This window comes from Myxine glutinosa, chromosome 2 (assembly GCF_964187855.1).
Source record: "Myxine glutinosa chromosome 2, kmMyxGlut1.1, whole genome shotgun sequence".
Classification (NCBI taxonomy): Eukaryota; Metazoa; Chordata; class Myxini; order Myxiniformes; family Myxinidae; genus Myxine; species Myxine glutinosa.
Genome location: NC_136262.1, coordinates 12,463,514 through 12,486,501, shown reverse-complemented (window position 1 = coordinate 12,486,501; position 22,988 = coordinate 12,463,514).

The window sequence follows — 22,988 nt, the reverse complement described above, 5'->3', positions numbered from 1 at the left end:
TTCTCAAATTCGTTACACACTTCTCAAAATCGTTACACACTTCTCAAAATCGTTACACTGCACCCCCCTTTCTTCAGGTCCGTTCTCGGGCCTATTAAACTTTAACTTAGTGTGGCACGTAGGTGTAATTCCCTCTACAATTAACCTGACCGAGTGTGACAATTTTAAAACACAAATAAGTATGTCCCCCTATTGCATTGCATCCTGTCTAACAGACTCAAGCCCACAGCTAACCGAATTACGGAATTATTCTCAAACTATACATTTACGGTGGGGAGCATTATTTACAATGACGTGATTTCTTATTTACAACGCAACCCAGGACCTGTATTTTTTTTTTTTTTTCTTTTTAGGGAACAAGAGAAAGAAATTCCTGTTGGGAGGGAGGAGACAGCACGCATTGCATCGATGCACCAGTACCAATACCACCAAAGCACCCAAAAGCACCTAAACACCACAAAGCACCCAAAAGCACCATCCGGTGCGGTCACCATGGTTCATAATAAACACAACAAAACAACTGGTGGTGGTCTTCTCTTTCTCTGCTGGGCCGATGTTCTTCCCGACGTCTTCTGGCTTCATGCGGCCTATTTGGACATAATAAAAGGCACAACTTGTGTCCATTTTTATTTAGGGCCTCAGGGGCCAACTAAGGGTGGTCCACCTGTTTGGCATAGGTGCCACCTTACCGAGGTCCGCAAGCAAGATTCCCTGGCCACTATGGCCGGTTTCCAACAGAGGTGCCCTGCCCCAGAACCTGGGGTCCATCAAGTGGTACTTGGCCGCAGAACAGCGGTCCATAAAGTGGTACATCAACGCAATGCATGCTGGTTCTGGGAATCTCGGGCGCACAATGGCCACCTCACGCACGCTCCCATCGGCACCCAATGGCGCACAGGTCATGTGGGAGACAAAAGAAAGACAATTGAGCGAGGGGTAAGGTCACAAGGGTACACGTCCATAAGGCAATGCAAGGTGAAATGCGTACGGAGGCCGAAGTGAGAAAGCTCGTCCCTACCGTACGTCACCCCCCTGTCACCTACCCGACCCTTGTTCTCACCCCATATGTGCAAAAATCTACACATTTACAAATTCGTCACTACTGTCACGTCTTCCCCATATTTCCCCTATACCAAATTCGTCCCCACAATCCCGTTACTTCAAAATTTGCCATCACCAATTCATCATCAATCCTCATAAGGAGGGAGAGATGGAATTACGCACAATGTCACACCCACGTCATGATGTGTCTCACAATCCAAACATTTGCATCATAAAAATAATTAAACATGGCATGGTGTGGAGTTCCTGTCACCTCAGGTGAGTGGATGCAGATGGTGCGAGGAGATCCTTCATCCTAACTATTTTCTCAATGACTTTAACACACTTTACACTACCCGGGGTCTTTCTCCGGCCAAACCATTGGCCCTCTTACACTATGGGTTCTAAAAACCAATTCCCATTGGCCAAACTGTGGTGCTTTTCAATTTGGGGTCTCACTCCCCCGATTCGTCTCCCGGTGCTCTAGCACAATTTCTGGGCTGCGACGTGTACCTCCCCCAACAGGTCTACCCACCTGCACACCTCCACCACTGTAGTTGCCACCCGAGCTTACCTAGCTCCTCACCCTAACCTAACTACCTGGGGACAGCCCCTCTCCTGGCTCTGTCACCCCATGGTGCCCTCTGGCACTGGGCTACCCGGGTCCGTCCTCCGGATCCTCGGGCCCCATCCACAACAACTACTACCGGCTCCCAGAGCCCACCTGCGGCCTCACCTGGCCGACATCCTCCCAGTGGTGGAGTGCCCAAACCAACTACACACACTAACAGGCTAAACGCCCAGCCATTTCCACAACACCAACGCACCCATCCACATACCATTCTGTCACCCGCACCACAGATGCCAATATCCAACCACAATTTACCTGTACCCTCTACCTAACACTTACACTACCCGCCCCGGGTATCCGTGATGGGGGTCCACTCTTCCCCCATTCACACCTTCGCACCATCCACTCCACTCCACAATTTCCACCATTCTCACTCCACGACCATCCATTCCAATACTCCAGATATTCCACACTACCATTTATTCCACACAGCCACATACACCTGTTCTTCATTCACCTGTCGTTGCACACCTGTGCAATCATACCTGGTGCCACCTGCACCCTCCTTTCTTCCTGGACCATTTGGTCAACACAACACGCAATCACCACTACTCCCTCATACACTGCTCCATTCACCTGTTCAGTTGCACACCTGTGCAATCACACCTGTTCAATCACACCTGTTCAATCCTCACACACACGGCATCATCTCAGCTAACTACTCCCCTCTGAAACTTGCGCTTCCCAGTCGTCCCTTTAAACTATTGCGCTCCCACGTCATTATCATCCACACTAAACTACCTGCGTCCCCACTACAGGTATCAGTCACTAACTAAACTTAACGTTACCTAATGTCATCTTCTAGGGCCCTATCAATATAACCTAACCCACCCGGGCTAGTTTTCACTGCCATACACCCCATAATCTATTCCTCCTTTGCCCCACGTCTGTGAGGGATGGTGGATTTGCCATCCCACCACATCGGGGGTCTTTCACTATCAATTTTGTTCGTCCAGATTCCAACCAATTCAAAAATTTTCCATTTACTGCCAATTCTATTCACTTTTCTAAATTTCGTTTCAAATCACTACCATCATCACAGTCCGCTATATCCTAGCCTCGGTGCGTCATGACATCATTAAACTCGGCTTCGTAAAGCCGAGCAATGAATTCGGGTGGTTTGGTTGCCTGCAGGTTGAATCCGTCCGGCTTTCAGTTCAAGGGAGGTGGTTTGGTGGGACCGAGGCTCCACGCACCATCTCGGCGCGGCACCTTGCGGTCCCGGGCCCGATGGCTCAATCTCCCCCGGTCGGAACCCCGTCCCCACGAGGGGGCACCGTTCCGCCTCCTCCCACTCGCCCTTGAACCGGACCGGTCGCCTCGCCCGGCAAAGCCCGGACTCGACCGTGCGGGGCGGGGCCAAGCCCGAATCGGCAACGACGCTTCGAAGAGAAGCGACGCAGCATCGACCCGCGCCGGGCCTCGCACCCAACAAAGCACCCCCCCTCGCACCGAGCGCTCGCATCGGCTATCCGTCGCCCTAACCGCTAACCTGGTTACCATCGATGCTTTACTTGCATGCTTACAAGCATACGCTACCCCTTTCACCCTCACAAAACCTGGCGTTCCAACGCCGTTCGTACATTCCACCAACGCTCTCCCTGTTACACACCACACCTCTCGCGCACACTTTGGTCCACACCTCTCCTCCGTGACGTCCTCCGTAACACTCACCATGGGCGTGCACTCTTGCATCCACCCACTAACGCGCTCACATGGGCTCTCCCACACCCGCGCCATGACCAATTCAGGTGTGCTTTCTCGCACACGTTCCACCACCACCTTACTCTCCGTGTCACACTTCGTACACCCCGACGTGCATTCTCGCTCGCACTCGGTTTCACACTCGCGCTCCGATGTGCCCTCTCGCACCTGCGCCACCACCAACTCACTATTCGTGTCACACTCCGTACACCCCGACGTGCATTCTCGCTCGCACTCGGTTTCACACTCGCGCTCCGATGTGCCCTCTCGCACCTGCGCCATCACCAACTCACTATTCGTGTCACACTCCGTACACCCCGACGTGCATTCTCGCTCGCACTCGGTTTCACACTCGCGCTCCGATGTGCCCTCTCGCACCTGCGCCACCACCAACTCACTATTCGTGTCACACTCCGTACACCCCGACGTGCATTCTCGCTCGCACTCGGTTTCACACTCGCGCTCCGATGTGCCCTCTCGCACCTGCGCCACCACCAACTCACTATTCGTGTCACACTCCGTACACCCCGACGTGCATTCTCGCTCGCACTCGGTTTCACACTCGCGCTCCGATGTGCCCTCTCGCACCTGCGCCACCACCAACTCACCATTCGTGTCACTCTCCGTACACCCCGACGTGCATTCTCGCTCGCACTCGGTTTCACACTCGCGCTCCGATGTGCCCTCTCGCACCTGCGCCACCACCAACTCACTATTCGTGTCACACTCCGTACACCCCGACGTGCATTCTCGCTCGCACTCGGTTTCACACTCGCGCTCCGATGTGCCCTCTCGCACCTGCGCCACCACCAACTCACCATTCGTGTCACTCTCCGTACACCCCGACGTGCATTCTCGCTTGCACTCGGTTTCACTCCCACACTTTATAACACACCCACTCGCCGACGCACACTTTTTTCTCCCACGCGTGCCATTTCCACTCACACGGGACCCTTCACCAACGCCCGGGTGCCATATCGATCCCAATCGCGAGACAATTCTTTTGTCGCCAAACATCCTCTTACAAAATCTCCCCGCACAATACACAACAGCACGACTCACCTGGGGGATCCTTTTCTCCACGCGAACCTGCAAACTTCCATTCGGGTTAAGCACAGCATCGTGATGTGAGCAGGGACTTTGTACATAATCCATTTCTCCCTGCAATTCCCGGGCTACCTCCGTCATCTCTTCAATTTTAATTATTCCCGCTACTGCTTTTTCTTTATTAACCTCGACGACCGTTGGCTTTAATAAAACACCCTCCTCTACCTCAGCGGTCGCCGGCTTTTCTAAACCCCGTGTCGCGATTTCTACCCCCGTCATTGTACCCGTGCTTTCCTCCGCTTCGCTCAACCAGCGCTTTTCGACCCGCGTTACTTCCTTGTGCACCCCTGGGACCCTTTCGCCCAACTTGCGGTCTCTGTCCCTCTGCTCCCTTTCCTCCCCATCGGCCTTCATTCTGTTTTCTATTCGTTCCATAATGTCGTTTTCTCTCTGCATTTCCACCATGAATTGGGCCATGAAGGCTCGCATGTACCCTGGCATCTCTGGCTTGGCTGCCGCGACCACGAGCGCGGCTAACTTTGGTGCCGCAATAACCATGTGCGCGAGAGCGCCATTTTGTGCGTCTGAAACCTCCGCAACCACACCTTCTTTGCTCTCCTCCACCATTTTCCCCACTTACATTTCCCCGAGGTCCTGGGTCGATTCCACCCTGTCTATCTCTCCCATCGACATCCGATCGCCTTGATTGTCCATGGCGCGATCTCAAAATTCGGGTTTTATAAAACAAAACAAATTTCGGCCGCTCCAAATTTTGACCAAATTTTTTCTAGATGTTTTTAAAAATTTGGTTCGGGCCCCGAATCCCACTCCCAGACACCAAATGTTACAGACAATTTGTACAATTTGGTGTCCAAAATTTGGGCTAAATAAATTTAGTCCCAGGTTCGAATCCCAACTCCTGACAACCAAATGTTACAGACGCGGCTTTTAGATGTTATATTGCCGAGCGGTGGTGTATTTAACCGCGTCCGAACAGTTACTCCCCGATTAAAACCCGATTCCACCCGACGTTGACCAGATCGCCCCACAGATATTCAATCGGGAAATCTCTAAAGCGACCGAAAGAGAAGGAAAAAGAAGAAGAAGAATACGGAGGAAGAACAGATTTATTATACACACACAGCAATGGATGGAAGAAGCAGTAACACAGCGAATGGTTAACTTACACTATTCATTTTTACTTAGCCCCAAGACAAACGAACAGGACAGGACGTTCACACTTACACAGGGGATAATTGCAGGCAGGTAAGGCTTGAGATGGATCGCTTGGTCGGGAGCGCGCAGTTCGCAATCCCTCGCGGTTTTGGCGGGAAACCCTCCGTCGTGTATCCACCGCGGTAGACGTCCCGCGCTGGTTCGGCACACCTGCTCCCCTTCTTGGGGCGGGGCCGTCTCCCTCCTTTCAGCGCGTCTCTCCAAAGCTGGTCTCCTTGCCGAGTACCTCTCCTCTTTGGCTTGGAGCGTTTCGCATCTCACCGCCTCTCTTTGGTGCAGCCTCGTTGCTCCTCTTTCAGGGTCATCTCCAGCTCATCTCCAGTCATCTCTTCTCCAGTCATCTCTTCTCCAGTCATCTGGTAAAGCAGTCCCCTGCAGTCGCTTTTATCACCTCCAGCGAAATCAAGCCGCCGACTCTGAGGGCACGCCTACCGGGTCACTCACCGCGGTGTTGATTGGCTGTTAGGGCTGGTTCACTCCTTGCTTCTTATGACGAGGTGGAGACACGCCTTTCTTCCCCAACCTTACCTCGTGGCCAATGGTGGTTTGAAGAAAACCAGCCAAAATGCGGAAGGCAATTGGAAGGGAGGTTTTGGGGAAATTGGAAGGGCCTACGCTTATTTTGTTTGATACAATGCAAAGTCAATCTAGTGGGAAAACACATACTTAGCCTACATGGAATAAGGAAATACACTATTTAAAAGATATATCGTGACCTGCGTGTATATTTCATGCAATTAACTAGGACGCTGACTGCGACCATTATTTACATTACAGGGTGGTACCGTACGTTTGTAACGTTCACATTGTAACGTTTCCATTGTAACGTTTTCACATTCATTACACTTCCTCCAAAATTGTTACACTTCTCAAAAACCGTTACACTTCTCAAATTCGTTACACACTTCTCAAAATCGTTACACACTTCTCAAAATCGTTACAATATATTGCTACGGTTTTGAGATTTGTACATATGACATCATTAAAGGCTAAAGGTTTGCCCCCCATAGTTAGTCCATGAGCAACACATAGGCCCACTTAGAGTATTAGTTATGTCATGGTATGTGTGAGTATAGGCCATTTCCCCTCGTAATATCTGCGTTGTGTAAAGCCATGAGTTTAGGTCCTTTCATTTTGCGTCCACCCTTCAATTCCATCTATGGGCATAATTGATCCCATGCCCCATTTGGGATCCCTCATTTTGTTACGCTTTGGCTACCCGCAGCAGTTTGTTACGCATTGGCTGCCAGCAGCATTCGCTGCCCTTTGTTCGCTCGCTAGTCAAGTAACACGAGGTAGGCCTGAGAAGAGGGAGGAGCGCGGGGTCGGGGTGGGGCAGCGTCAAGGAGCGCGTCAGAGGCCATGACGGTAAGGGCCACCAGCCAACCAGGGCTCTGAGGGCATGGCATGATAGGGCGTGGTAAGGCGCATCTGGCAAATGCTACAAGGTTCGCGGGGCGTGCATATAAAAGTCTGCACAAAGCCCTTGAACAGGACTTATGTGCGGGAGAGGACTGACCCGAGGAACTTCGAGGACTCGCAGAGAAGAGGGCTGGAAGGACTTTTACGGCGAGCGCATTGTGAGCACTTCGAGGCTCAGCGCTTCGAGGGTCGAACCATATTCGCCTATTACGTACGCAGCCACGCGAGTGAACGCAGCAATAGCCGCCAGTGTTAACCGCCAGAGCCCAGACCCTACCGTTCGCCCCGTATTATCCCGTGTGCGCCACCGACACGCGGAGAGCTCCTGCCGTCTCTACTATCCATCTTCGCGGTACGAGCTGGGGACCGGAGAGAGCTGACCATCCGTGGACGTGCCCTCCATCCCTGATGTGCCGACCTTCATCTGCAATCCCCATGTGAGAGTCTGTGTGTGAGACGGGCCCGTTTGTCCTGGGACTAAGTTAAGACTGTTATTAAGGCTGCACTGTGTCTTCTTCTTCTCATCATTGTAAATAGTGTAATAAATTCTGTTCTTCCTTTCTTCCCAATTCGACCGCTTCTGTGATTTCTCCATTGGGTAAGCATGGTACGAATAAGAACTGCTTGGATCGGGGTCTTGTAATTGATAACGGCACGGATCACGTGTTCGCTACCGCTCGGCATATCCGCCAACACACGTGATTCGTGCAAGGCTTATCTCCTCATTTCAGGGCAGAGCTACTACTTAGGTAATAGCGAATCTGGTCCTACAACCGTATTTAGCACTGTCCGGAAAGGATGTCATAGGCCTCGGGTCGCGCCTGGTCAGTCAAAGACAAGGGGACTAATCCCGCCTTGGTAAGGGGCAAAGGCCGGCGCTGAGACCTGCAACAATATATATATATACATACACACATATATTGTATATATTGTTGCAGTTCTGTGTTTTTGCAATAAAGGTTAATTTTCCCCCTCATAGTTAGTCACACTACAACACGTAGCCTCGCGATAGTTCAGTTATTTCATAGTAAATGTAAGCATAGTCCTTTTCCTGTGTTAGTTTTGCGTTGAGTAGAATAATGAGAGTTAGGTTTCCTTCCAATGCTTTATGCCGCCTCGATGCTTTGAGTTTTGGCGCAAATTACCACGAGGCCGGCCTGACAAGTCGAGGCAGGCTGAAGGAAGGTGGAACAGGAGAGTGGGAGTGACTGGTAAGCACGAGCCGCCATTCAGGGCCCGAGGGGAGTGGCTTAGCACTGCGGCAAAGGCGTGGTTTTGGAACATTCGATGCAGGCAAAGGGCGTGGCAATATAACCCTTTTGCGCAAAGCCTGCACCTCAGTTATGATGCAAGCCCATGCGAGAAGGACATGTGCTGAGTGATGAGCTTGAGTTATCGGTTCAAAGCGCTGAACCAAGTTATGAGCTGGGGTCCTCTGTTGAACAGTTCTGAGAGTGCGCGGTGTTGAATTGAGTGACAAGTTAAATGCTCGGTTGAGTTTGAGGCAGATCCTCTGTTGAGTTACGAGGGTGAAAGCGTGCCGTTGATTAATCGTGCTGTGAGGAACCGCCGAGCCGGGCGAGAGACGCGCATATTTGCCTGCCTGCCTTTGTTCGAGATACGTGCTGCAAGGATCCCTCCCACCTGCCTGCCTTCGTCGAGGGACGTGCTGTGACCGCAAGAGGGCCACGCCAGGCGAACTGTTCCTGATCGACAAAGCCGGCGCGTTCAGCACATGAACAATCCTTCCTTCATCCCCCTGTGAGTGTGAATGGGCCCATTGTCTGGGTGAATAAGTACGACCGTATAAGATCTGCTCTGTGTCTCTGTTCTTTTACCGATCATTGTAAATAATAATTATTAAACCTGTGTTCTTCCTTCTATTTGATCGTTCCCATCATTTCCATCTATTGACTGAGCGTGGTACGAATTATATCGCTCTAATCGGGTTCCAATTCTAAGGTAATAGCACGGAGCACGTGGTGCGCCATCCGCTCGGGTGCACTCAAATTACGCGTGGTTCGTGCGAGACTTGATCCCCGCTTCCGTGGCGGCGTGAGTACTTAGGTACGTGCGAACATTGTCCCGAAACCCTGTCTCGCGTCTGACTGGAAGTGGCGACTCAAGTCTCGCGGTTGCAACGACCCAAAAAGAACAAGGGGCTTAATCTCCCCTTGGTAAGGGAAGGAGGGTCGCGCAAAAACCGTAACAATATATATATATATACATACATACATACATACATACATATATATATATATATATATATATATATATTGTCATGTCCGTAGCTAGTTAAGACCAGCCTTGGACGAAAAGCCGAAACAGTTTTTACTCCCGAGGCGAGCAGCCGAAGATATGGCATTTATTTTACACGCGCGGGATGAAAGGATACGAGACGTTTATCTTGTCGAAAAGACACGGGTTTATTCCCGAACCCAACACCATGCAATGAGCCGATGAAAATACAACAATGAGGATTTAATAAAAATAAAGCAAGGAGTGAAAATGGCGAAATAAACCTGAGGTAAAAACTAATTCCTACAGAGGTACCTTACACAGTCTGACTCAAAGATGGGCACACAGGGGAAAGATAAACTAAAATAGAATGTACTTTTTTTAGTGCCGGCACTTAGCTGGTCTGACAAGTTCTTTTGGTGAGGTCGGCAGAGCAAGGTGACAATAGCCGAGTCGAAGCGTCCCAAAATGGCGGCGGCACCATGCGTCGAAAACGCCCAGGCGTGAAGCAAGGAGTCAAGGCAGCCTCCTTTTGAATCCTTAGCCTGGCAAGCACAAAGCGGCCCCAGCTCCCAGCAGAAGCCCAGCAGGCACCAAAACTTCCTCAAAAGCGCACCAACACAACCAAAAATAGCCAGTGTCTTGTCCGATCTCCGAGTCCGAGACCAACAAGCGCACTCTTAATCTTCACTCAGGTCAGCCAATCGGGTCGTTTCCCTCCCAGTTCGCCCCACCCACATTATTGGTCCAATCACATCCCTCAGGGCATGGCCTGCCCGCTTTCTTGACCACCCCCCCCCCCTAATTCTCCACCACCCGTGGGCAGGACTATCGCCTATTAGGTCCATTAGGGGCGTAGTGTCCAGGAACCTATTTCCTTGTCATGGACGGTTGTTTTTATGGTTTAATGGTGCTTTCATGGCCGGCCTTGTCAGCAAAAATGTATAGTGAAAGAGTACAGAGGGAAAGCACACACTGGGGAAAATTATCTTTAATCCTTACCGATATTTAGCACAACACAACTCCCCCCCCCCCTTTTTTTTTTTTTTTTTTTCCCCTACCCATAGGAATTTCTTTTTTTCGAAATTTTAGTGAAATTATTTAAAAATGAAATACAGAAATATCTAATTTACATAAGTATTCAACCCCCTGAGTCAATACTTCGTAGAAGCACCTTTGGTAGAGATTACAGCTTTGAGGCTTCTTGGGTATATCTGTATTAGCTTTGCACATCTGGATTTGGGGAGTTTCTCCCATTTTCCATGCAGATTTTCTTAAGCTCTGACAAGTTGAATGGGAAGCGGAGATGAACAGCAATCTTCAAGTCTTTCCATAGATTATCAATGGGATTCAAGCCTGGGCTTTAGCTGGGCCACTTAAGGATTTTAAAGTTCTTGTCTGGAAGCCATTCCAGTGTTGCTTTGGCTGTATGCTTGGGGTCATTGTCCTGTTGGAACGTAAATCTTCACCACAGTCTAAGGTCTTTTGAACTCTGAAGAAGGTTCTTTCTCCTCAAGGATTTGCCTGTATTTGCCTCCATTCATTGTTCCCTCAATCCTTACAAGTCTCCAAGTCCCTACCGCTCAAAAGCATCCCCATAGCATGATGCGGCCACCACCATGCTTTACAGTAGGGATAGTGCGCCCCGTTTTCTGCCAGACATAGCGCTTTGCATTCCGGCCAAATAGTTCAATTTTCGTCTCATCAGAACACCGTATATTTTGCCTCATGCTCCGAGTCTTTCACGTGCTTTTTTGCAAACTCCAGGTGTGCTGTCATGTGCCTTTTTCTCAGGAGTGGCTTCTGTCTGGCCACTCTCCCATAAAGCCTAGATTTGTGAAGTACTGCAGAGACTGTTGTCCTTCCGGCAGGTTCTCCCATCTCAGTCAAGGAACTCTGTAGTTCTGCCAGAGTGGTCATTTGGTTCTTGGTCATCTCCCTGACTAAGGTCCTTCATGCCCGATTGCTCAGTTTGGTCAGACGGCTAGCTCCAGGAAGAGTGTGAGTAGTTCCATATTCTTAACGATGGAGCTCATTGTGCTCTTGGGAACTTTCAACACTCTGGAAATTGTTTCATACCCTTCCCCAGATATATGCCTCCTCACAATTCTATCTCAGAGTTCTACAGATAGTTCCTTGGACTTCATCAAATATTCTCTGCTCTGACATGCACTGTCAAATGTGGGATCTTATAGAGAAAGGTGTGTTTCTTTCTAAATGATGTCCATACAATTGAATTGGCGACAGGTGGACTCCAATCAAGTTGTAGAGACATCTCCAGGATGATAAAGGTAATTGGATGCACCTGAGCTCAACTTGGAGTGTAATAGCAAAGGGGTTGAATACTTATTGACTCGAGACTTTTCAGCCTTTCATTTTTAATTTGTTTGTTAAAATTTCTAAAAATATATTTCCCCTTGATATTATGGGGTATTTTGTGTAAATCGGTGACAAAAGATCTCAATTTAATCCTTTTTTAAATTCAGGCTGTAACAACAAAATGTAAAAAAAGTCAAGGGGTGTGAATACTTTCTGAAGGTAATGTAGTTATGGTCGCTCAGATCGTTTGAATCTGGCGAGTCACCTCAATGCGACTGTAATGGCAAATATGGATGAGCGATCCCGAGAGGCGCATGGCACGGTCTGGACAGCGGCAGGCAATTATTCTCTCAACAGGCCTTTCTTTAATCACCAAAGATAACCACAACAGCCAGAATTCACCCCGAGACCATGTCTATTTAACAAGAGGGCTTTGCTATACATTTCCCGGACCGGTTCCAATGAATGTTCTTGTTCCATTCCCAAAGGGCATAACTCCGTGCAAAATTGACGGAACACCTCAAAACTCAAACTTGTTCTGTAACCTCTCATAATAAAGCCATGTAGCACGTTTCAGTTGAATATGTTAAAGGGTATGAGTGCAGAAAAGAGAAAACCACAGATGGAATGGACAGACAGACGGAGAGCGAACCTATAGTCCTCTCCGGGTATGAGGCTAATAACAAGAAAAAGTTATAAAGGGCATGGGAAGGAAGGCAAACAAAAACCAATCTATATATATAAAGCAGTAAAGTATGTTTGTTTGTTTGTTTGTCCTCTTATAACTCGAGAACTACTCATCGCAGAGCAAAACCAAAGGAATATTCGGAATCAGTCCGTCTCAGAGCAACTACAGAACACCTTAAAATTTAAAAAACGTTGCGTTTTAAAATTATGACGTCATCAGCGTATTTCGGAACGTTAATTTTTCAACTTCATATTCGGAATCAGTACGTCCCAGAGAAACTACAGCACACCTTAAATGTTAAAAAAACCTTCGGGTTTTAAAATTATGACGTCATCAGCGTATTTCGTAACGTAAATTTTTCAACTTTGACGACAATGACTTCCGACTTCCGGGTTCGGAATGCGGGACCAATGCCATTTGACAGGGAATAAAAAATAAATGCGACATTCAATTGACGACAATGACTTCCGACTTGACTCCCCCCTCCCCCTCCCCTCCCCCCCCTCCCCCCTCCCCTCCCCTCCCCCCTACCCCTCCCCTTCTCCCCTCCCCCTACCCCTTCCCCCCTCCCCCTACCCCTTCCCCCCTCCCCTCCCCCTCCCCCTGCCCTCCCCCCTCCCCCTCCCCCCTCTCCCTCCCCCTCCCCCTCTCCCCCTCCCCCCACCCCCTCCACTCCCCCCCTCCCCTCCTCTCCCCTCCCCTCCCCTGCCCCCTTGCCCCTCCCCCTCCTCCCATCCCTCCCCCTCCCCATCCCCCCCCTCTTCTCCCCTCTCCCCCTCCCCCTCCCCCCTTTCTCCCCTCCCCCCTCTTCTCCCCTCCCCCCTCTTCTCCCCTCCCCCCCTCTTCTCCCCTCCCCACCCCCCCCGTTCCCCTCCCCTCCCCTTCCCCCTCCCCCTCCCCTCCCCTTCCCCCTCCCCACCCTTCCCCCGCCCGGCAATGTCGGGTACTTCTGCTAGTATGTAATAAAGAGATGCAATAAAACCAAAAACCCATTACCAAAAACCTAAAACCAAAAAGCGAAAACGAAAAACACGATACCTGGATCCTCAGACCAATCGACCAATCGGGAACCATAATTACCTAAGCCTTATCTGGGCCCACAGACATACTATCGGAGATAGAAACTTTGTGGACAAAATGTGTGTGTGACTAGGAAGAATTGATTCGAATTTGGTGAAAATCTGGATCCAGGTACTGCACGAATTTTTTAAGTGATTCTTCACCATTGAGAAATGGGGGCTAAAAACGATATAGAGCATGATATCTCAAAACGTTGTGGACGGGTTATGACCAAATTTGGGGGATGAGTTGGTTCGGCGGCAAGAACAAGCCGATTCGATTTTGGTTCAGGTCAGGAGATGCGGTCCATCAGTGGGTAACAAAATGTAAACTGTTCAGCCTGGCAGAGGTGTGCTCTCTCCCAGGTACCGTCCTAGTTCTGCCTTGTTTCTGTTGTTTTTCTTGGGGGGGAGTGGGAAGGAGGAAAATCATGCAGTAAATTGTGATTCAATAGGCAAGCGGAAACCATGTGTTGAAGCACTTCTACTATATAAGAGGCTGTGGGGCTGTCTGTGTGTCTGTGTCGCCATTTTTCTCAGAGATGGCTGAACGGATCTTCGTCAAACTTTCAGAGGTTCCTCAGTGAGTGCCAGGGGGTGTTTTAGGCCAAAAAAAAAAGTATGACAAAAAAATGCCAAAGCCTTTTTTAATTAATGACAGTTATATACAAGTACACATTCGCAAAAATAAATACAAAACAATTACCAGACATTTGAACACAAATAAATCAAACAATTCCGGAAATGTACGAAGTTAGTAGTAAGGCTTCTTCCTCTTCTTCCTGATCGGCATCACACTTAACTCAGAAACGTGATGAACGCCACATTCACCAGTATACCTTCAACGAAAAGGTGATGAACCCCCTTCCTCTCCTGCCTCCCTCCCCCCCATCCCCCCTCCCCTCTCCCCTCTCCCCTCTACCATCCCCCCTTCCCACCTCCCTCCCCGCCCGGCAAAGCCGGGTACTTCTGCTAGTCTACTATGAAGAGAGCTGTTGGTCTGTCTGTGTCGCCACTTTTCTCAGAGTTGGCTGAACGGATCTTCGTCAAATTTTCAGAGGTTCCTCAGTGAGTGCCTGGGAATGTTTTAGGCAAAAAAAAATTTGGAAAAAAAAAAAACTTCGTTTTTTGGGTCCAAAAAAAAAAAAAAAACGCTCGATAGTGCCTGCCTTTTAAATATTAACCAGCAACGGTACCCGCCCTACGGGCGGGGCTTCAATTGGGAGGCCCAAATGAAAAGGTAAAATATCAGATATTTAAGGTTTTTTTTATTTTAGACGATTTATATAAACATCCGTTAAATCATATAACACGCAAATCATCAAAATCTAAACAGTATCTTTAGAATTTCAATAAAAGCCACATCACTGTTCAGATCGGTAAATATTATTCCATCGTGTTTCAAATCGTGATATCAACAGTTGATAAGTGATGTGGTTTTTTTTAAATTGAAATTCCAAAAATACTGTTTAGATTTTGATGATTTGCGTGTGATATTTAATGGATGTTTATATAAATCGCGCCTCCAAATTGAAGCCCCGCCCTCAGGGCGGGTACCGTTGCTCGTCACATATAATGGCGATACAACAATTTTTACCGCTTTGCTTTGAAGAACGGGAATGAAGGGGGAGGAGCGTGTTAATATGTCTGGTTGAAGGCTTTGGGCTGTGAGGGGGTTTGAAGCCAGATTTTAATCTTACAGCCGCCATGTTGGTGCTCGCCGTCGCTGCGATGCGAAGCGAAAGACGCCTCAGAGCTGTCACATACACAATCGCTATGTTGTATGTACTCCCGATACATGTTTCCTTCATTGTAAAAACTACCAAATCAACAGTTAAAAGGATTTTGAGCCGATAGCCGTTACGGCCTTGGCAAGATCGATGGAGACAGCGATCTGTTAGCGTATACACCGCCCAAATAGCTATGTGGAATTCTGTCATGTAGAGATTAAACGTCGTTTGAACTTTGGCCGAGGTCATTGTTTACTTTTAATGATGTTTAGATACGAATCGAAAAGAAGATAATTGGTTTTGGGTCGTCCTTTCCACATATCTCGTGGGATTGTGAGTTGGAGAGACGGCCGTGATGGCGGGGAGGGGGATGGAATTCTCTCAAGCAGGTATTCAACCCGTGTCCTTATAAAAGGTCTTTGTCCGAGGTCACCAAATCCAATCAGTGCAGCTGTGAAGCTGTGCAGCAATCGGTGCAGCCGTTTGTGCGGCACCCGGGAAAACAACATCGTCACAATGAACGTTATGCCAACACAAATGTTATGTGGAAGTCCAAACCTGAGAATGCTGGAGACCAAAACTGAAATTGGAAAAACTAAATAGCCTATTTTACTCCTGGAGGTCCCAGGATTATCCACCCAAAATATCGTTGCGATTGGTTCAGCAGTTTTTGCGGTACCTTCGAACGGACAGACAGACAGACAGACGGACATTTGGTGAATTATAGTAAGATGACAGTTATATACAAGTACACATTCGCATATATTAATACAAAACAATCACCAGACAGGAGGGTCAGACATCGCCATGGACGCCATGGTCGCCGTAAATTTTTGAACATGTTCAAAACAGTCGCACAAAGGTCGCCGAGGAGGTTGGTTGCTCAAAGGAGGCAGAAGGGAGGCACAAGCATTGCCGTGGTTGCAGAATGGAGGCACAGTGGTCGCCCAATGGTCGCCAGGTAATAGATGCGTTCTGCTGCAAATTTTCCTGTCAATCTGGGCGATGCTTCTGCCTCCCTTCTGCCTCCCTTGTGCCTCCTCTGGGCGACCAATAGCGTGCATTGAACGATGACTGTGGCGACCGCTGTGCCTCCATTCGGCGACCACGGCAACCCTTGAGCCACCATGGCAAAGCTTTTGCCTCCCTTCTGCCTCCTTTGAGCCACCTGTAGTGCCTCCTCAGCCTGCCTATAAATAGAGGGCTGGTACCTGCAGTGGTTCATTGTGTTTGCAGTGAATGGTGAACAACTCGACTCAAGAAAGTCTCCAGACTCAACAGGCACAAGAAATCATGCCTCCCAAGAAGTGCACAAGACCAAGGGCAAAGAACCCCAGAGGTGCCAGGACTACTGAAGAAGAAGGTCCTTCATCTTCTAGCCGCAGTTCTTGCATCAGTTGGCTGTAGTCCCCGAATTGTAACCTTCTCTGTTGTGTCAGCCAGGGGCGGACCCACCAGGTTCGTGGTCTCCTTCTTCTGTGCTTGTTCATCCTTCTTCTAAGGACAGCAATGGCCATCTGGTTCACCAGCAGTGCTTGGTGACCTTTTAAGATGGCAGTATGCAAGAGGAGTTGGTTGTTCATCCCAAAATCTTTATCTTCTGGAGATGTTCTCACTTTGACAGCTAGGATTAAACTGATGGAAAAGCGCCAGAATCAGGGCATATATATACCCAGGCACTCCAGGTTGCCCAGCAGTCGCCAGGGGTCGCCCAAACAATGCTCAAGGGTCGCCTAGGAGGGCAGAAGCATGGCTGAATGGTCGCCCAGTGGTCGCCGTTAGTTGCCGTTGGTCGCCGATGATGGCACAGAGGAGGCACAGAGGAGCCTCAATGGTTGCCCAAACATTGCTCGGGGGTCGCCTATGTAGCTTCTAATCACGTTGGTTGCCGTAGGTTGCACAGGGGAAGCAGGCAGGTGGCGGGCGCAGTGGACGCACAGGTCGCTCGTAGATCGCCATGAAAATGCCCGAAAATTGCATTTTTGGTGGTTCAAGGGAGGCACAAGGATCGCTGGAGCAGTTACATAGAAACAGGATTTTCTGGGTTTAGGCGACCATTGAGCGTCCTGGCCATTTTTTGGTCGTTCAAAGGTGGCACAGCCCTGTGTAAAGGGGGTCTCAGTGCACGACTTTGAAGACCGAGCTAATAAAGAGTGTGACTCCCTCTGAGAACTGCTGCTTTCAACAACTTCTTACAGCTGAGGATTTCGACCAACATAACTACTGTGTCATATACAGCAGCTTCCCGGTGACCACCACACCACCTTCTTCTTCCATGGGATCTTGAGTTATTTCTTGAGTTATTGTTGCGACGTTTACCACCACATCTCCGTGTGATACTCGCAGCTAACACAGGGCTGGCACTACCCACTGCCGCGGATCTGGCTGATCCCATGGACACTGTTACACTAATTGTGTCTGTTGTGACACCTCCACCACAGCACGTACCACCACACCACCTTCTTCTTGAGTTATTGTTGCGACGTTTACCACCACATCTCCGTGTGATACTCGCAGCTAACACAGGGCTGGCACTACCCACTGCCGCGGATCTGGCTGATCCCATGGACACTGTTACACTAATCGTGTCTATTGTGACACCTCCACCACAGCACGTCGCACAACTACAATCTCAAATGGTGGATCTGAAGAGGCTCCTCCCGTATGCTCCATGCTGCACAACAGTCCTGCCCATCTTTGTGTACCCCTTCTAGAGACAGAGGCGTCGTTCCATGCACCACTCTTTGCCTTCACCTTCCGCAAACACTCCAGATCGGTGATGGTAGCACTTGACTTTTGGTGCTGATGTCAATCAATGTAGAGCACGTGCTCGTAACGGTCACATGGTAACGATGAGGCCTACACCTAATGGCAAGGAGTTCACCTGGGCCATACGTCAGTCTTCTGCTTTTCCTTGTGTATCGTACTAGCGGACTCCATTTTCTTGTGGATACAGAGGCAGTCATAAGCATTGTGCTGATGTCTGCCACTGAACAGAAAATTTCACAGGAACATGAATTATATGCTGCTAACAAAAGTGCTACGTTTGGAGAACGTCTCCTCCAGCTTGATTTGGGTTTACGTCGCTCATTTCCCTGGGTGTTTACTCTTGCCGACACACGATGATCTGTACTGGGTGCGGATTTCTTACATCATTTAAATCTCCTCGTCAACGTCAAACATCGCCGTCTATTGGATGCCTCAACACAGCTTCGAGTTCTCGGTAAAGCAACCACAATTTTGTTGCTCAAATGTCTTCCAGCCACACCCTTGTCCCCTTTTCAGAAAGTACTTCATGACGTCCTCTCCATAACATACCCATCGACAACAATCCAGCCCATCAAACACCAGATCACGCATCACATCGAGACCATGGGGCCCCCTGTTTTTGCGTGTGCACACCTACTAGCACTCGAGAAATTACGTACCACCCATCGGGAGTTTGACAATATGTTACAATGTGGGATCCTCCAACCATTTCCCAACGGTTGGGCTTCACCGCTACCCATGGTACCCAAAAAGGACCCTGGGGATTGGAGTCTTTGCAAGGATCACCGGCCCTGTTCCAGACACGACTGTTCCAGACTGTTACCCCACTCCACACATTCAGGATTTTACTGGTACACTCCATGGAGCTTCAATCTTTTCCAAGGTCGATCTCATTCGTGCATACCATCAGATTCCTGTGGAGCCAGATGACATCCCAAAGACAGCAGTTACGAAACTTTTCCGCCTGTTTGAATTACTTCGGATGCCATTTGGCCTACGCAATGCCGTACAAACCTTTCAAGCTTTTATCAATCAGGTGCTCCAGGAATTACACTTCTGCTACGTGTATAAAGATGTTATTCTAATCACCAGCACAACCACAGAAGAACATCAGGAAGACCTACATCTTCTCTTCATGCCCGGAACCTGCAGGATTTCGGCATCGTCATCAATCCCACAAAGTTCATATTTGGCGTTCCGAAGTTGAATTTCCTTGGCCACTGTGTTAACGGCTCAGGCATCTTGCCGCTCGAGGAGAAGATGTAGATTATTGTTGGGATTTTGCATTGTCTTCATCTCAACACAAACTGCAAGAGTTTTTGGGCCTTGCCAACTTTTACCATCGATTTATTCCAAACACAGCCACAACACCACAGCTGCTGAACGAGTTCCTCACAACTGGTAAGCACCAGGAAGTGTTCCGATGGGTGGAGAGACTGCTTTTACAGCTTTCCACACCTTGAAAGATCACTAGGCAACAACTCACTCCTGATTCATCCAAAGCCAATGGCGCCAATGAGTTCCTCACAACTGGTAAGCACCAGGAAGTGTTCCGATGGGTGGAGAGACTACTTTGACAGCTTTCCACACCTTGAAAGATGCACTAGGCAACAACTCACTCCTGATTCATCCAAAGCCAATGGCAACAATGAGTTCCTCACAACTGGTAAGCACCAGGAAGTGTTCCGATGGGTGGAGAGACTACTTTGACAGCTTTCCACACCTTGAAAGATGCACTAGGCAACAACTTGCTCGTGATTCATCCAAAGCCAATGGCGCCAATGAGTTCCTCACAACTGGTAAGCACCAGGAAGTGTTCCGAAGGGTGGAGAGACTGCTTTTACAGCTTTCCGCACCTTGAAAGATGCACTAGGCAACAACTCACTCCTGATTCATCCAAAGCCAATGGTGCCAACATACTTGATGGTAGACGTGTCTGAGGTCGTAGTGAATTTGGCCCATTCAACAGTTTATCGATGCTGACTGGCATCCACTGGCCTTCTTCTCTAAAATGCGGAAGTCAACAGAGCGCAAGTACAATATGCCTTTGATCTGTAATTACTCGTTGCATACCTCGCCATCAAGCACTTCCGCCACTTCTTAGAGGCCAGACCATTATCTGTCCTGACTGACCACAAACCTTTAACCTTCGATCCATCAACCGATGCCGACTCTCACTCTCCTCGCACACTTCGCCAACTCAGTTATATCTTGCAATTCACCGGAGTCAAAGGAATCGCGAACTCGGCAGCCGACTCTCTCTCTCACACATCAAGGTATTGGCGTTACCTTGATTTGCACTTCCAGCAGGTCAACGAGATGACAGGGAGCTCCACCGTCTACAGCCTGCAACTGATTTGCTTACATTTCGTGAGGTACCACTCCCTATGGCAAACACTTCTCTCATGTATGATCTACATCAATGGGACATGCACACCTTTTCGTTCCGGAGGCCCTCGTACAGTCTTCAACACTTTTCACTCACTCAAGCACGCAGTATTCGAGTAACCCAGTGACTAGTCACCATGCGCTACGTCTGGACATGCATCAATGCCGGATAGGATTTTTGACAGGGTCCACGTTGATATTGTCGGTCCCCAACCACCTTCAAACAGCAAAAATGGAGAGGGGAGGGAAGAAAACACTGAGTAGCCTGAGCCGTAGGTAAGAGGATTGGGTTCGATAGGGTTTTCATGGTGGTAGAAAACGTCACGACTGGGTATGGGGGTGGCATGAGGATGGCAGTGCACTGCTTACTTGGATCCGCGGAGGGAAGGGTGTGATTGAATCATCTCAGGAAGGTAGATACACAAACAGGAGGAAGGAGGAACAAATGAGTGAAGGTGGGCGGAAAGCCTGGAGTTTTTGCAGTTTAAAAGGGAGGAAGTTATTGGAAGGAAGCATCCATTCTGGTTGATATGAGGAGGGGTTAGGTTAGAGGGCTAAGAGAGCAGAGGGAGCGAGATCAGAGAGGATGAGCTAAATAAATAACACAGAGGTCACCCACCTGTCTGCCTTGTGAGAACCCACCTGGTGCATAAATCAAAATGTGGCATTTACAATTAAAACGAACTTTTCCATTCAATTTCGATATCTGATTTAATCCTCAAACCCATTGCCGGTGAACAAGTGTCCTGGGAAATGAAAAATTACGAACCTTTCTGTATCGTTTCAAGATTATGAGGAAGCTTGCATATTGCACACGTATTAAATAATGGATTACAACGTTAATTAGGCGCGTTTCAAAAAAAACAAAAACATCTCAAAGATTGCATTTCAGGGAACAAGGAATATTTGGATGTAGTCGGTGCCACCATTTTTACAGGAACGTCGGTGCTTCCAAAAGACTTTCCTGGTTAAGGGATATGGTGCGAGGTTTGCCAAAGCCTTCTCAACAGAGATCCAAGGCAGGAGTTGAGAATCCGGACAGGACACCGAGACAATTTTTAACCAGTGAGACATTTAACTTGCACTAGAAAGACTAACAATGCTTATTCTCCAGCTTATTGTCCCATCCCGAAGACTGGTGGACTTTCTGAGGCAACACCGTGCCTGAAAACGACAACCACGACAGGTAGTACGCGGATCCTATTCATTCGGGGATCAAATCCAGACTAAACTGAAAGGCAAATTTAAGCTTCCTCTGAGATGTTCTTTCAGTCCAAAATTACCATCCTGTTCCATCAGGGATCAAATCCAGGCGACACTACTCATTGTATAGGGGTGCCAATTGAAGCTTACCTCGGAGATGTCCTTTCAGTGCAAAGGAAAGATCTTGTTCCGATAGGATTCTAAGCTTCTGGGAACCAAGCTAGTGTCAAGGAGAATTAGAAAGCATCTCAAAATGCAAAGCCGCTTTGTATTTGGACTTCTTCTTCTCCCGTATGCTAAACATGACAAAAAACAGCTTAAAACGAGTAGGGCATTCTTCGACGTTGCCATGTCAACCGAATATGCCTCCGCCCACATTATGACATCATTATACTTGTACCAAGTTTTATTTAAATCCCTTTCAGCTGTTCTCAAGTATCACATTTTAACCTTTTACCTATGACATGGGGACATTGCATGAAATCCAATATGGCCGCCATGTCACGTGACCTATGATGGTTAATTTGCAATAAATTCAAAAATCGGAGTAACAGGGTTCTTTGCCTTGAGATACACTACATATGTGCCAAGCTTCAACTCAATAGATGGAAAAATGAAGGAGGACATGCATTTTAAAGGATTTCAATAAATCCAATATGGCCACCATGTCATAAGTCACGTGACATGGCGGCCATATTGAATTTCATTAAATCCTTTCGAAAATGCATCAAAATCTAATCAGCAATTGTTATTGGTACCTAACCAACTCATTCAACTAGTTTTGTCTGAATCTGTCCATAACTTCTTGAGACATCGTGCTAGATATCGTTTTTGGCCTTATCTCTCAATGGTGAAGATTCTAGTGTCTGGATCTGGATTCGGATCTTTACCAAAATCGAAGCAATTCGTCTTTGTCGCACACTCAACCTGTCCATTAAGTTTCGTCTGAATCTGTCCACAATCTTTTTAGATATCCTGTTCACAGACAAACAGATAGACAGACAGGGAGAAAACATAACCTCCGCTCACACTCACGGTAGAGGTAAAAATACAAAAATAGATGATTTTAGGTGACCTTGACCTTTTGACCTCAAAATCAAGAGGCTTCAGTGACCCAATATGCAAACCCTGCTCAAATTTCAAGGCAATCAGATGGAAATTGATGATTTTGTGACTTTTTGTCACCTGACATATTGATATTTATGCAACCTAGACCTTCGACCGTTTGATCTAAAAAATAAAATAATCAGCATTTAGCTTTTAATTGGTGAACAAATTCAATGGCCCAATATGCACATTCTTAAAAGTTCAGGTCAATCAGATGAAAAGTGACGATTTTATGTGAGACTGACCTTTGACCTTTTGGCCAAATTATTAATTTGTCTTCTCCATATACATATTTGTATATGGAGTATATACAGATATATGGAGTATATTTGTATATACAGATATACCATATACAGACATAATACAGATTAGTTGAAAATTTGATGACAAAATTCAAATGGTAAAAA